The following is a 13,381-nucleotide window of genomic DNA, read 5'->3' on the forward strand; positions in this document are numbered from 1 at the left end:
TGAAAGAAAAATAAAAACAAGTGAGAAACCAATATCACAAACATCAAAAGATAAATAGATTTGCAACAAATAAAAAATAAAAAAATTGTTTGACATTAACAATTTGAAAAAACGTAAAAAAACCCATTAAAAAAGCATTTATGTTAAAAAAGTGTTTTTTCCTTTTTAATATTTTTTTTCAAAAAAACACGTTTTTTTAAGTTTTATATGACTATTTAATTTATTGTGTTTTTTCGAAAAAAAACATGTTTTCATAGTCAGATTTGCAACAAATAAAAAATAAAAAAAATTGTTTGACATTAAAATTTTGAAAAAACGTAAAAAAAAACACATTAAAAAAGCATTTATGTTAAAAAAGTGTTTTTTCGTTTTAAATATTTTTTTCAAAAAAACACGTTTTTTAAAGTTTTATATGACTATTTAATTTATTGTGTTTTTTCGAAAAAAAAAACATGTTTTGTGTGACTATGTCTATGCTTAAAACTTTGGCATTGGATTGGGCTTTGGCCAAAAAGTGAATCTTCTCAAGCCTACTGAACCCGGGCTTAGCCTAGTAAACGGGCCATACCAAATTTGGTCTTGGGTGCTCGCTTAAGTTATGTAAAAAAACAACTCATTTCTCTTAGCCTATGCCCAAACTTTTGAAGACTGTAATTCAAATTAGGGAAGGGAGAGTCCTTGAAAGAGTTGGCGCAATAATTGGGTGTGAAACTGATAGGTGAACAATTTTCTTTTTTAGTTTTCATGGAGTCAATTGTTTGTGTTGTAAAATGGAGGCTACTGACGTACAAGGAGGTAGATTCGTGAAACACTTTTTAACTTATCCAACGGATGTCACCAATTTGTTTGTGAGCTGCTTTGGACAGTTCCAGATGAAATGTGCTCACCCAAACTCAGTTGTTAAGGCCCATGCTAATTGATGCAGCAAAAATCAAAAGAAAACCCTGACACCAAATCTGATGCAGTGAATTAGGTTTTTAGAACGAGACCTTGGAGTCAAGAGACAGAAAAGCAAAACACATGCAATAGAAAAAAGCTTTAGTTGAATTAAGGTAAAATACATACTGGAAAGCACGACGAAGAAAAAAAAAATCAAGCAAGCCTCAACTCCAAACTACCTTCCAGCGATGGGTCCAGGACTGGATTAAACAGGCAACATGGCAAATAATCGATTAGTGGATCTGAATCTTGCTTTACAGATCTGCTTCTACCCATATCCAACAACATGGTTTTGGATCCTATGGTTGTGAGCTTAGTGAGATGCACTGGAAGCGTTTTTTCCCACTGAAACAAGTATGTTTAGCCGTGAGTGGTGTTAATGCTTTTGATGGTCAAGAATGAAAGGTCAGAACGGGCAATTCTAATGACCACTTCCAAGAACAGGTCGGTTTCATGGTGGAACAGTTTTGCCCAGTAGCAGAAGCAATGGCTTCAAAGACGCCGAATTGGAGAGGCACCTGTTTATAAATATTTATATTTGGAGAGACACCGATATATGCATAAAGGCAAATATTAAATTTATCAATGTAAAAATAAAGAAATTTTAAAGAACTGGTGTGGACAACTTCTCACACCAGCCCACATCTAGCTACGCCACTGCCGATGAGTCTACGATGCCAGCGAACTTTGCCGTCAAAAAGATTGTCAAGTTCAAATGAACTATCAGGCCCATTAGGCGCTATCTTTAAAGTCTATCCATCGTGGGCATTTTCCCTTCGTTTGACGGTATTTTTTTTATTGTCAAGGGTAGTTTCATCATTTATATATATATATATATATATATATATATATATATATATATATATATATATAAGTTTTTCAGTTTTTTCATATGTTTCATTTAGAGTTTTTTTTTTCTCCTAACCTTGCAATTGTTTCAGAGAACTTGGGTGAGAAGCATGACACTTGTCAACTAAAATGCATTGTATCCACTGTTTTCAGTTCATGTGAGTAGCACCCATAGGAATTGAACTGATGACTGGGTTTTCACCACCTCACCAGCTCAACCAACTACATTAGTTCAATCAAATGAACCTGTTGTTTTGAATCTGCTTTAAACGGGCTGACCCAGTCCAGCTCAACACCCAGCCCAGCTCAACACCCAGCCCAGCTCAACACCCAGTCCTAGTTCAACTCACCATTTAGTGGTGTATATATATGACTTATAGAGGAGCTTGATTGTATATTTTCATACTTGGGCACGAATATTTTGATCTTGTTAGAGAAGACCAGTTTGCTTGTTAGAGGAAGGTGTCCAGACCAGGTGTGGATGCATGTGTGGGCATGTATAGGCAATTTTTTACATAAATCCATGAAAAATGCTTATTTTCATATTGATGACTCAAGGTAATTTTTTTCATTTACATATTAATACCTAGTAGGATATAACTCCGGCTTAGGCGACAGCCCGGTCCTAGAGTCATTCCTACTCCCCAAGATCCTCGTAGAGGGTCCTTACGACACTAGGAAGAATCAAAGCGATGCTAAGCAAAATGACTCCAATATTATTGATGTAAAGCAAACTAGACTCACTCACAAATGATCTCTTGTAGGCGGATCTTAGGAACAAGACCTCCGGAAAACTGCAAGAAATCTGGAAAATCTAACGGAAGCAAATAAGAATATTCAATCTTAAGCAAATCCGATTTATAGAAAAATCGGTACCTTTCCAAGGCGATCTTGCGCTTCGTCGTTCAGACTTTAGAATTCTACCACTTTTCTGATGTGTGCAGAAGATGAAAGGGATGCCATGGCTCTAGAAGAATGCTAGCCCGTGGTCACACCAAGAAGACGGCTGCCATGGGAGCATCTCAATGGAAGACGATGTCAACGCGAAGGGCGACGCCGGTTCAATTGCAAGCGTCTCCTTCCTTCACACGGACAATGCTGAGGACCAAGCTGGAACAAGGGAAGGTTCAGCTACTTCCGAAGGGGCCCTCGGCTCCAAGTGAGTCAAAGGGATGGCTCCTAGCTCAGCCCCCCTGGTTGAGTGCGTGGCAGCACACGAAGGAGGCCTAATGTGGTGTAGACCTCAATCCACTTGGGCGACAAGTGAAGAAGCCCAAGGATGCACGCCAAAAAGATTTGATGTTGCTGGAACTAGTCAAGGTCAGCTCGGTCTAGAGCTGGGGAATGACCCTAGCTAGGGTCAAGAGATGTGAGCTTGGTCATAGAGCTATGGTATTCCCCTATGTGTGGCTGGTTAAGGACAGTTGGGGGAGAGGCGTGGGCTTGGACAGCTTCTACGGTTAAGAGGGTTTAAGTTCTATGTGTGTGAGGTTTGGAAACGCGTGAGCTTAGGACAAGGGCGTGAGGTACGGTTAGGCTTAGATGATTAGATGCAAGGATTATGGGGTTGGGTGATTTAGGACAGGTTGGGTCATCCAATGATGAGATAGAGAGAAGCTAGGGGCTTACACTAGAGACGTGGGACTCAAATGATGGAAAAACTAACTAATGGCCTGGGAAATAGCTAGAAGAGTGGTTCCTAATGTTAAAATATAAATCCTTCACCAGCACGTTGAAGAGGAGTCTCTTAGGATTCCACCTCCTTGTAGAATGTGTTAAGATATTTAATGTCCTTGTAACATGTGAAGAGTCTCCTAAGATTCTATGTTGTAGTTAATATCCTTGTTATATGGGAAGTCTCCTAGGATTCTATGTTGTAGTTAATATCCTTGTAATATGTGAAGTCTCTTAGGTTTCTATGATGTAATTAATGTCCTTGGAGCTTGCGAAATCTCCTAGGATTCTACGATTGGAGACTCTTAGAATTCTGGAAATGGGATTATAAATAGAGGCCGTGCAAACCATTTTGGCTACGGCTTCTTCTCCTCAGTTTCTTCTTGTTTTCATTCTCTCTCTCCCTCTCTCTCTATATCTCTATCTTCTTGCGTGAGTGCTGTTTTCTGGTTACAGATATTGGTGCTAGATTTCTATCATGGTATCAGAGCGCCAGGTTACGTTATCTCTACCAAACGAAATGCCCAAACAGGTCTGATCTGGTTAGAACTCTTTTCTCATCTTGTCTCTATCCTGAATTTACTTTTCTCTTGCGCAATTCTTGTTCCTTTTTCTTCTTGCTTACCCAAGGACACATCTTGTTATATCGTGTCTTCTTTCCCTCTCATCTTCTACCTATATACCATTCATTTCTGCTGTCATGGAAAACCTTTCGCATTCCGGCATGTCCTCAAGTTTTCTTCCTCACCTTATTACCGAAAAACTCAACCATGAGAATTATCTGATTTGGAAAAGGCAAATCATGCCTTTCATAAGAAGTTAAGGCCTCTTTGGACATCTCGATGGTTCAACAAAGGCTCCACCAATATCCGTCTTATAGGAAATAAAAAATGAGGCAGGAGAAGTTATTGCTGTTCATGAAGACAACAATCCTGAACATGCTATGTGGATGAGACGTGATCAAAGTCTGGTTGCGTATATTTTGTCCACTTTATCTCAACAAGTGTTACTTTCAGTTTTTGATGATTGTACTGCAGAAGAATTATGGGAAACCCTTGCTGATACCTTTTCCCAAATATCAGAAGCTCGAATTATGTACTTAAAGAAAGAATTTCAGAATTTGAGCAAAGGTTCAACGTCTATCATGGATTATTTGGGGCATATTAAGGCCGTCGCAGACCAACTTGCTGTCTCGGGGAATAACATTTCTGATAAGGAAAAGGTGCAGCAAACCTTGAATGGACTTGGGCATGATTATCATGCTTTTATTACAGCTCTTGAGGTCCTTCCTTTCTGCCTTCCTTCAACGAACTACAAGGTAAACTTCTCCAACATGAAATGAATATGAAAAGAGTCATTGAAAGGACTGATCAAGGGAACTCCCAAAATGTGTTGGCTATGAATGTAAAGTTTGGTAAGAGCCATGGGAACTCCAACCATTGTGGTCGTGGCATTCTACCAACACCACATAACGAAGGTATGTCTCCTTTGGATACTTCAAGAAAAATACCAATTTATTTTCAGTGCAACAAGAAAGGACACATGAACGCACAATGTTGGTTTAATCCTCAAAATAAAAACAAAGGGGTAAGACATGATTATAAACAATGAGGACAAAGTTCTAAATCCACCGCTGAAGATATGCAACAGCTATTGATGACCGCATTCTCAAAGATGACTATAAAGCAAAATGAGCAAGGAGAATGGTTCTTGGATTCAGGTGCAGCTACCCATGTGACAGGAAATGCAGGTAAATTGACTAACTTATCCCCTCATTACGGTAGAAGTTGCATTATAACAGGTGATGGAAAATCTCATCCTATTACACGTATTGGAAATGCACATATTCCATTGTCATCCTCGTCTCTATCACTGTCTAATGTTGTTCTTGCTCCCAATATAAAAAAAGAACATCATATTCATTTCTAAACTCATTGATGATACAAGCTCTTCTGTTGAATTCACACCTTCTTTTGTCTATGTCAAGGACCTCCAAACGAAGAAAATGTTCGCTAGAGGGGAGCGTCAAGGGAATATGTATGTCCTCAAGGAATGTCTACCCAAGGATTCATCCACTTTTGATATAGGATTGAAGACATTTTCTTTTTCTCATAATGCGTCATCAGTGCCAAGTTCTTGCCATTTTCAATCAAAAGTAAGGGGCCCTAATCAATTTTTGGAGTCTGATTTGTGGCATAGTCGGCTAGGACACTGTGGTCGACATTTTATTGAAAAACTTGTCACAGATAGTCTCATTCCAAGATCAAGTTTACCTCTTACTTCAAGTGTCAAAAAATGTTCAAGTTGTAGACTTTGTAAGAGTCATGTTTTACCTTTCCATAATATAAATCAAATGGCTTCCAAACCTTTTGAAACTATTTTTTCTGATGTATGGGGGCCAGCCCCTATTGATTCTATGTCTGGGTCAAGATATTATGTCTTATTCATTGACTCTTACTCACGTTTCACCTGAATTTACTTCATGAAACACAAATCAGAAGTACCTCACATATTTCGAAACTTCTATGTCATGATTCAAACTAAATTTTCATCCAATGTGGTGCATTTTCAATGTGATGGAGGGGGAGAATATTCCTCGCTTGATTTTATTGAATTTCTACGTGAAAAAGGGATAACTAGACAAATTTCCTGCCCTTACACACCACAACAAAATGGTGTAGTTGAGTGAAAACATCGACATATAGTTGAAAGCGCCATGAGCATGATGCATGATACTAATATGCCCATTTCCTTGTGGACTGAAGCCTTCCATACTACTGTATACATAATAAATTGTTTGCCTATGACACTCTTGATGTCTAAATCGCCATATTTTACACTCTTAGGCAAACAACCTGATTACAAGAACTTGAAGGTTTTTTGTTGTGTATGCTATGTTCACGTTGATGCAGCCTTGAGGAACAAGTTTCATGACAAAGCTATTCAATGTAGATTCGTTGGATATGCTGATGAATATAAAGGTTTTCGATGCTATGATCCAACAATTAAACGTATCAAAACTTCAAGAAATGTCATTTTTGATGAACATAGTTTTGATAATACAAATGAAATGCCTATGACCATTGAATCTTATGATCCCTGGACCAGTACACAGTTATTCAATGCAGATCCTGTTATAGAAAATGATGTGCCTCAAAGTGAAGATTCAGAGAGAGCAATCCTTTCTTGATCAAGATGAATGGCTGAGAACTAATTGAAAGGAAGGGGTATAGATCTCATACCACTTTTTGGCAAAAATGTAGGAGGGCCGTAGATCACTCCTAGAATTTCTCTCTTTTCACGTCATGTGCACCTCCTTCTTTTTCTTTGAAGAAATTGCCCACCAAATGTTCAGCTTCTTTTCTTGCAACGGAGGACACGTCTGACCTTTGAGTGTAGTGGTCGGAATAGACCCAAATGTAGCCGGAAAAATGGCAGAGGTGGCCGGAAAACCAGAATTTTTCGGTGACTTGTATTTTGCAAACGTCTTGGCCGTTCTACGCGAAACCACCACCGTTCTTCTTCTTTTCTCGTGCTGATTTTTCTCCTATGCTTCTTTGTTGGCTTTGATGGTATTTCACCGTGGAACTTGTTGATGAAATACTGATTTTCCGATGAAAACTCCAGCAAGTTTCCGTGTTTCTCTTTGAAGAAGATCGGCCCTTACTAGACCAAATGTGAACTTTCTTTCAACGTTGGCAAGCGCGTCTCCTTTGGAATCCTTCTAAGACTTGTAAAACCTAGTTTAGAAGTGCCTTCCACGCAAGGAAAATGATGGAATCTTGGTTGTGACTCAAGAGTTCCAACCCCTCCCTCGAGAAATCCAAAACTAAATTAAGCCAACACGTTACTTAGACAATTCCAAAACGGGAATGAACTAACCTTTCTTTTTTGATTCACGATGGGTTGCTGCGCTACTAGGGATGAAACCGCAGCCTCCTTTGCACGTCTAGAGCCTCTAACTCCTCTGATATGGCAGAGGAATTACACCCAAGGCGTGCTGATCCGAGGTGAAGTCGAAGTGTCGAAAATCCCCCTAGGGCTGTGGCTCGCCTAGAGGAATCACCGCTTCTTCTTCTTCAACGTTGGAGATAAATGTGACTAAGAGGGGATGACGAGAGAGATGATGGAAGAAGAAGAGAGGAGAGGGAGACAAGAGGGGGAAGAGGGGCCAGCACGCTGGTCTTAGGAGAGTTGAGGGGAGAAGAGAGACAAGGGAGAGAGGGATTGACGTGAAGACATGAGAAACGTGAGGAGAGAGAGAGGCAAAAATCAAATGATCTAAAATTCCCAAAATTGCATACTCAATCCCTTGATCCAATTCAATTTATACAAGTGTGTTCAAATCTGGATTCCAAACATGAATCCAGCCCCAAAACTCAAAATGAAATGCATCAACATAATAAAAGTGATATAATCCCAAGTCACAACCCGACTTGGTAAGTAATGAATGGAATTATGCGAAATCAAATCGAATAGGGAAAACCAAACACTAAGTGTAACTCATGAAGAAAAACTCCTCTTGAGCCATGTGAGATCAAGATGGAAACCACTTGCTTAGCACACCCATCTAGCCTCCTCGAGCTAGGCTCAACTCGGATAGATGACCTCCCTAGACTCGCGCAAACCTGACTCTAAGGACTTGGGTTTTGGACTCGACTCAAGAACTAAACTTAGGCCTATACTGGACCAAATCTTAGGAATTTGGTTTCCTAGCCCCTGGTTTCTCCCTGTACCGGCCTTCCTTGCTCGAAAACCTATCCTAGAGCCGTTGCTATTCTACCCTCACCTCCCACTGCTAACGCTCTAGGTTCTGAATTTCCTATGTTCTCATTTGTTGGGACGTTGGACCCAAAAATTTCTAAGGGTTCGGGTCCTAACCTTACTAGTCTCGCCTAACCCCTGCTTAGTCCTAGTGCGGGTCCTCAGTGGGCTCGTATCAATACCCTTCTAAAATTTAAAATGTTATTATTTATGCCTGTTAACAAAAAAAACTTCTGGCTCTAACCCTAATCCTGACTGAATAAGATTGGGAACCAGTATTGAACCAAAGAGCTCAACCTTTCTTTCACTTTTATCTTGTGAATAACCAATAAGAAGATGCCACGTGTTCGCTGATAATAATAACAGAGAAACGGAAGCAGCTACTTGTGTGCAGACAGTAGTAATAAGAGATCTACGCTTGGACCTGGAGAACAAGTGTTTACTAAGACCTAAAAGAACCATTGTTGGTGATTAAAATGAGAAGCATCAAAGTCGAATGCTCGCTGGACTTGTATTGCAGTACACAAGTACCCTCCCCCTCTTCACTTCATTCATAAACAATTTCTTAGACTAGTCTCTCTCTTACTGTCAACTACCAAATTCATGCTTTCTTGAAATTTAATAGCAATTTTGCCACTTAGACTAAATAGATCCCTTTAAATGAGAGAGAGATAGAGAATATATATATATATATATATATATATATAGAGAGAGAGAGAGAGAGACACACACTCTCTCTCTTTCTCTCTTTTCAAGATTGTTTCAGTCTTTCAAAAAAAAAACAAGTTGACTTCCACATTTCTTTCAGCTTATTTCCACCATTGATCTGCTTAGAATCAACAAGACAGCTTATTCCCATTAAGTCTAGTATTAAGGATCTCGTAACTGCTGTTTATATATATATATATATATATATATATATATATATATATATATATATGTGTGTGTGTGTGTGTGTGTGTGTGTGTGTGTGTGTGTAGGGGCAGAGCCACATGGTGACTAGTGTGAACAACTGTTCACCCTAGTCTCTTAAAATTTTTTTATTTTTAAATGGTCATCTGTAAACATTTATCATTATATACCTATGAAAGCTTTCCACCAGATATAAGTATTTTTAAACAAGTGCCTCTCTTGCCAATTCTTTTTCAGTGTGGAGTTCTACTCATAATTCTATTGAAAGCGAGTCAATCGTAAGCATAACGAGTTCTGATATTTTAGGTATTCGTTCAATTCTTTTCAGTCTGAGATACATTTATAATGACAAATTACTTATTCCTTGTAATGAATTAATGGAGAGACCCCACAGAACCATCCATATTCTATAATTTTGTGCAGATCAACTAATTAGTTCTAGATAAGTGGTGGTAATCTTCGAAACTAATCTGATCAGATGTCATTTCTTAAATCTTAATCTAATTTCATAATTGGACATTAAATTTATTTCATATCCGATTTTTCAGAATGGTTCGATCATCAAATATATAATCCAAATCAGATATATTGACATTCATAATCTATAGAGTATATAAAATGTGTCACACTCTAGGAGTGCATGTTGACTATCATCATTGTGAAAAATATGTCAAAGTATGTTTTCCAAATTGGTCAACTTTTTCTTGAAAATGTTAATCACGTAATTAACATCAAAAAGTTCTTTTGAGTATCTCATTTGTCTCAATATTTATTCAAACTTTGCAATTACGCTTTTGATTAAGTGATAATGTAAGATATCTTTTTGAAAATGAGCTTGTGATTAATTAAGTGGAATAAGTAGCTAAGGCTGGGCGTAGGGTCGAGTACCCGACTTCTACCTAACCTGACTCTCGCCAAGGGCTTGGGTTCCAAAAAAAGGAACCGAGCCAGCTCGGGTGGCCTCGATTAAGCTCGATTCGGTTCGATAAGGTTTTTTTAATATATATTTTATTGATATATATATATAATTATAATATTTTATTACAATTAATTATATTTATATATTAATTTCTATAAATATACATATTTTAATATAATCTGGCCGGACCCATTCTCGAGTTTTAGGTGTTGGGCTGGGCCCAAGCCAAGGTTTTGAGTGTCTGGCTCAAGCCCGACTCCTTATCGGGCTGGGATGCCTTGGCTTATAAGTAGCACAACTTGCACCATACATCACTAGCTTATCCTACACTATGGTTCTCTAATATATAAGGCATGACATGATACGCTTGTTACAATATGATCATGAGGTATAGCATAGCTAGTTGGGCTGGTGAAAGCCCGGCTCGATTGACAATGGGTGCCTCTCCTTTAACACTAAACAATGATGTGTGCTACTCTCAATTTGGAGGGATAATTGTAAGTTCACCTAAGCCTCGAAGTAGCCCCCCCCCTAAAATTTACTAATTATGATAATTGGTAGATAAAACAATATATACTAAAGGCAGTCTAAAAATTATAGCAAACTACATGCTCATGCGCAACAGGTGTACTCAAGTTCAACTGTTGAACACAAATATCACTTAGTGCTGTTGGCAAATGAAAGAAGCATATTCATGGAACAGTTACTGTTTTATTTGTTAAATGGACCATTAGATATCTACTAGTTGCACTTACTTTCTGGGTCGCCCATAAGCGGTCCAACAGCCAAATGTCTATGGAATTAAGCAAATGGTCAACAGTTAGAGCAACTCAACGATATCTATTATGGAGGCAGATATGGCTTGATTTCTTTTTCAATAAAGTGAACAGCAAAAACTTCATCTGATCAAGATGTGCCCATGAACGTTGAGATCGATATTTCAAATTTTAAACCTACAAGAAGTTGAATGTTTCGACTATTATATCGCAAGACATTTATCAATTCTCATTCAATGCCATGGAAATAAAAGCTATGTACATACACAAGGAAACAAATGCCGGCCGTTGGTACCATCAAACAATTAACTTCATCGATCTCTGCAGCAGTTCTTATTTATGAGAGACTTCCATTAACTTCCTATATATCTGGTAACGTATCTGAATTAATGCATCTGTACATGAATATAGATTCTCTCTCTCTCGCTTTCTGATCTTCCTCCATATTGGATGAAATTTTTTGCAGATTCAGTTCAGATCATGCTGCCATTATCATCTCCAACTCCAACTAATCAGATATCTGCTGATTGAATATAGAGTCGAACAATTAGATTCGAACGATTAAACTTGTTACAAATTCTGATTATGTATTAGTTGCCAGTAATTGGGTTGTGCAATATCTATCAGGATCAGATATCCAACACAATTAATATGCAAGGTGTTAATCTGAATCTCCATCCAATTATTAGTGGGATTTGGCTTCCAGTATTAGATGATATCAGTCAGCATCTGATTCTTCCCGGTGATCAGAAATCTAGCGGGTTGGCATTCTCTCTCTCTCTCTCTCTCTCTCTCTCTCTCTTAAAGAGAGCAACTCCATATGTTACTGCAAGAATATGCATTTGGTGTTCAATAAAGGCTACGTTGCAACGGGTGTTCTTCATAAGTGTTCCATATCAGAAGACAGCGATTGACAGCAACGGCTATATTCCCTTGTGCTTTTTTTTCAAACATTTATTAACAAAGTTTAAACATTTATTAACAAAGGCAATATTTAGTGAAATAACTGGTAACAATAACAAAATTCAACCAATGCCATTCAAATTCGACATGGAAAATAAATGGGGTATTGCAAAATATGCAAAAAAGTCTAAATTTTGAGTTCCCCATCAAATTCCTATACCTTCTCAGGCTCTTTCAGGTAAGTAAATTCTACCACTCCAGTAAAAGCCGAAGCCCTTTCCTCCCTTCAACTTACTCATAGGGCCCAGAGTTATGACTGTGATCTGCATGTGCTTACTTGCATGTAAAACCGACCTGCCCCTTCTATAGTATCGGAGCATACGAACCAGAAACGATCCGCATAATGCGTCCCAGCTCGGCCATTTAAACTAAGCCGCTGGGGCCTCTCACGTTCTTTCATACGCCCAATTTTCTTGTGTTCATTTTTAATTCTCTAATAAATTATTGAGCTTCATTTAAATGTAGAAATGGCTAGTCAAATATGTTGCGTGTGAAGAACAAGTTTGAATCATTGTGCACCCAAAAGGAAACAGCGACAACAAATACATGCACGAATAAATTCTGAAATGAATTGTTAATTTGAGAAACAAAAATAAAAATAATATTAAAAGCAATTGGGCTAAAACCAGGTTAGCAAAGATTGTGAATGTTCTTGGTTGGAATATTTAAGAGCTGAGTTGGAAAACCTCATACCACTATTTTTTTTTTTTTTTGAAAAAATAACTCATTATGTCAAGTAATTAGGATATTTCATCGTCGTGAAATGCTCGAACACACCATTCATATTTGCCCGTCAGCATATGCCCATATCAAAATAACAGACAATATTGAGATCATGCTGACCCCCCCCCCAAAAAAAAAACAACTATTATAACAAGTCCATTCTTCCCAGCTCATCTCTAGGCATTTTATCATGTGGTGTTAGTGAGAGGAAGAAGTGAGAGAAAAAAAGAGGGAAAAAAATTCTGCCAGCCTACCTTTCTCCTAAAGTTGGGGCTTCTAGTTTCACTTTTCTGGGTCCTTAAGCTTCTTCTTTATTTCATTTGATAAGCTCAAGAGATCCTCATGGAAGAGGAAGAGATTAACTTGGAAGAACCTAACGACGTCATCGATATATACGAGCCTTTATAAAGGCTCTTTCTGCCTTTACTTCCAGCCAAGATATTCTCAATCAACATAAAAATTTCCCCCAACAAAATCGGATTCTCTGCGTCCAAGAATTTTTCAATTAATGCCTTTCCTTTGGATGGGGAGCCATGGAATGGTCCCCCAAAAGAGCACTAGATTGGTGCATTGTTTAATGTATAAAATAAAATAGAAAAAGGCGGAATTTTCATTTTCGGCGCTCTATGGTAGTTTTGGAAATAAGGACTTCAGTGTTTAAATTATTTCGTGTTTTAAATATTTTGACCAACAAATTAATTATCAAATATAAAATTGTCATCAGTGAACGAAACTTTTGAAATTGAAAAACAAAAATGGAACATATAAAAAATTTTATAATTTCTGAAAGTCATAGATTGTTTTTAAAAAAGTGCAATCCTGTCAGAAAATTAAAAACAGTAAACCCGTTTTGGAGATTGTG

Source organism: Nymphaea colorata, chromosome 5 (assembly GCF_008831285.2).
Source record: "Nymphaea colorata isolate Beijing-Zhang1983 chromosome 5, ASM883128v2, whole genome shotgun sequence".
NCBI lineage: Eukaryota > Viridiplantae > Streptophyta > Magnoliopsida > Nymphaeales > Nymphaeaceae > Nymphaea > Nymphaea colorata.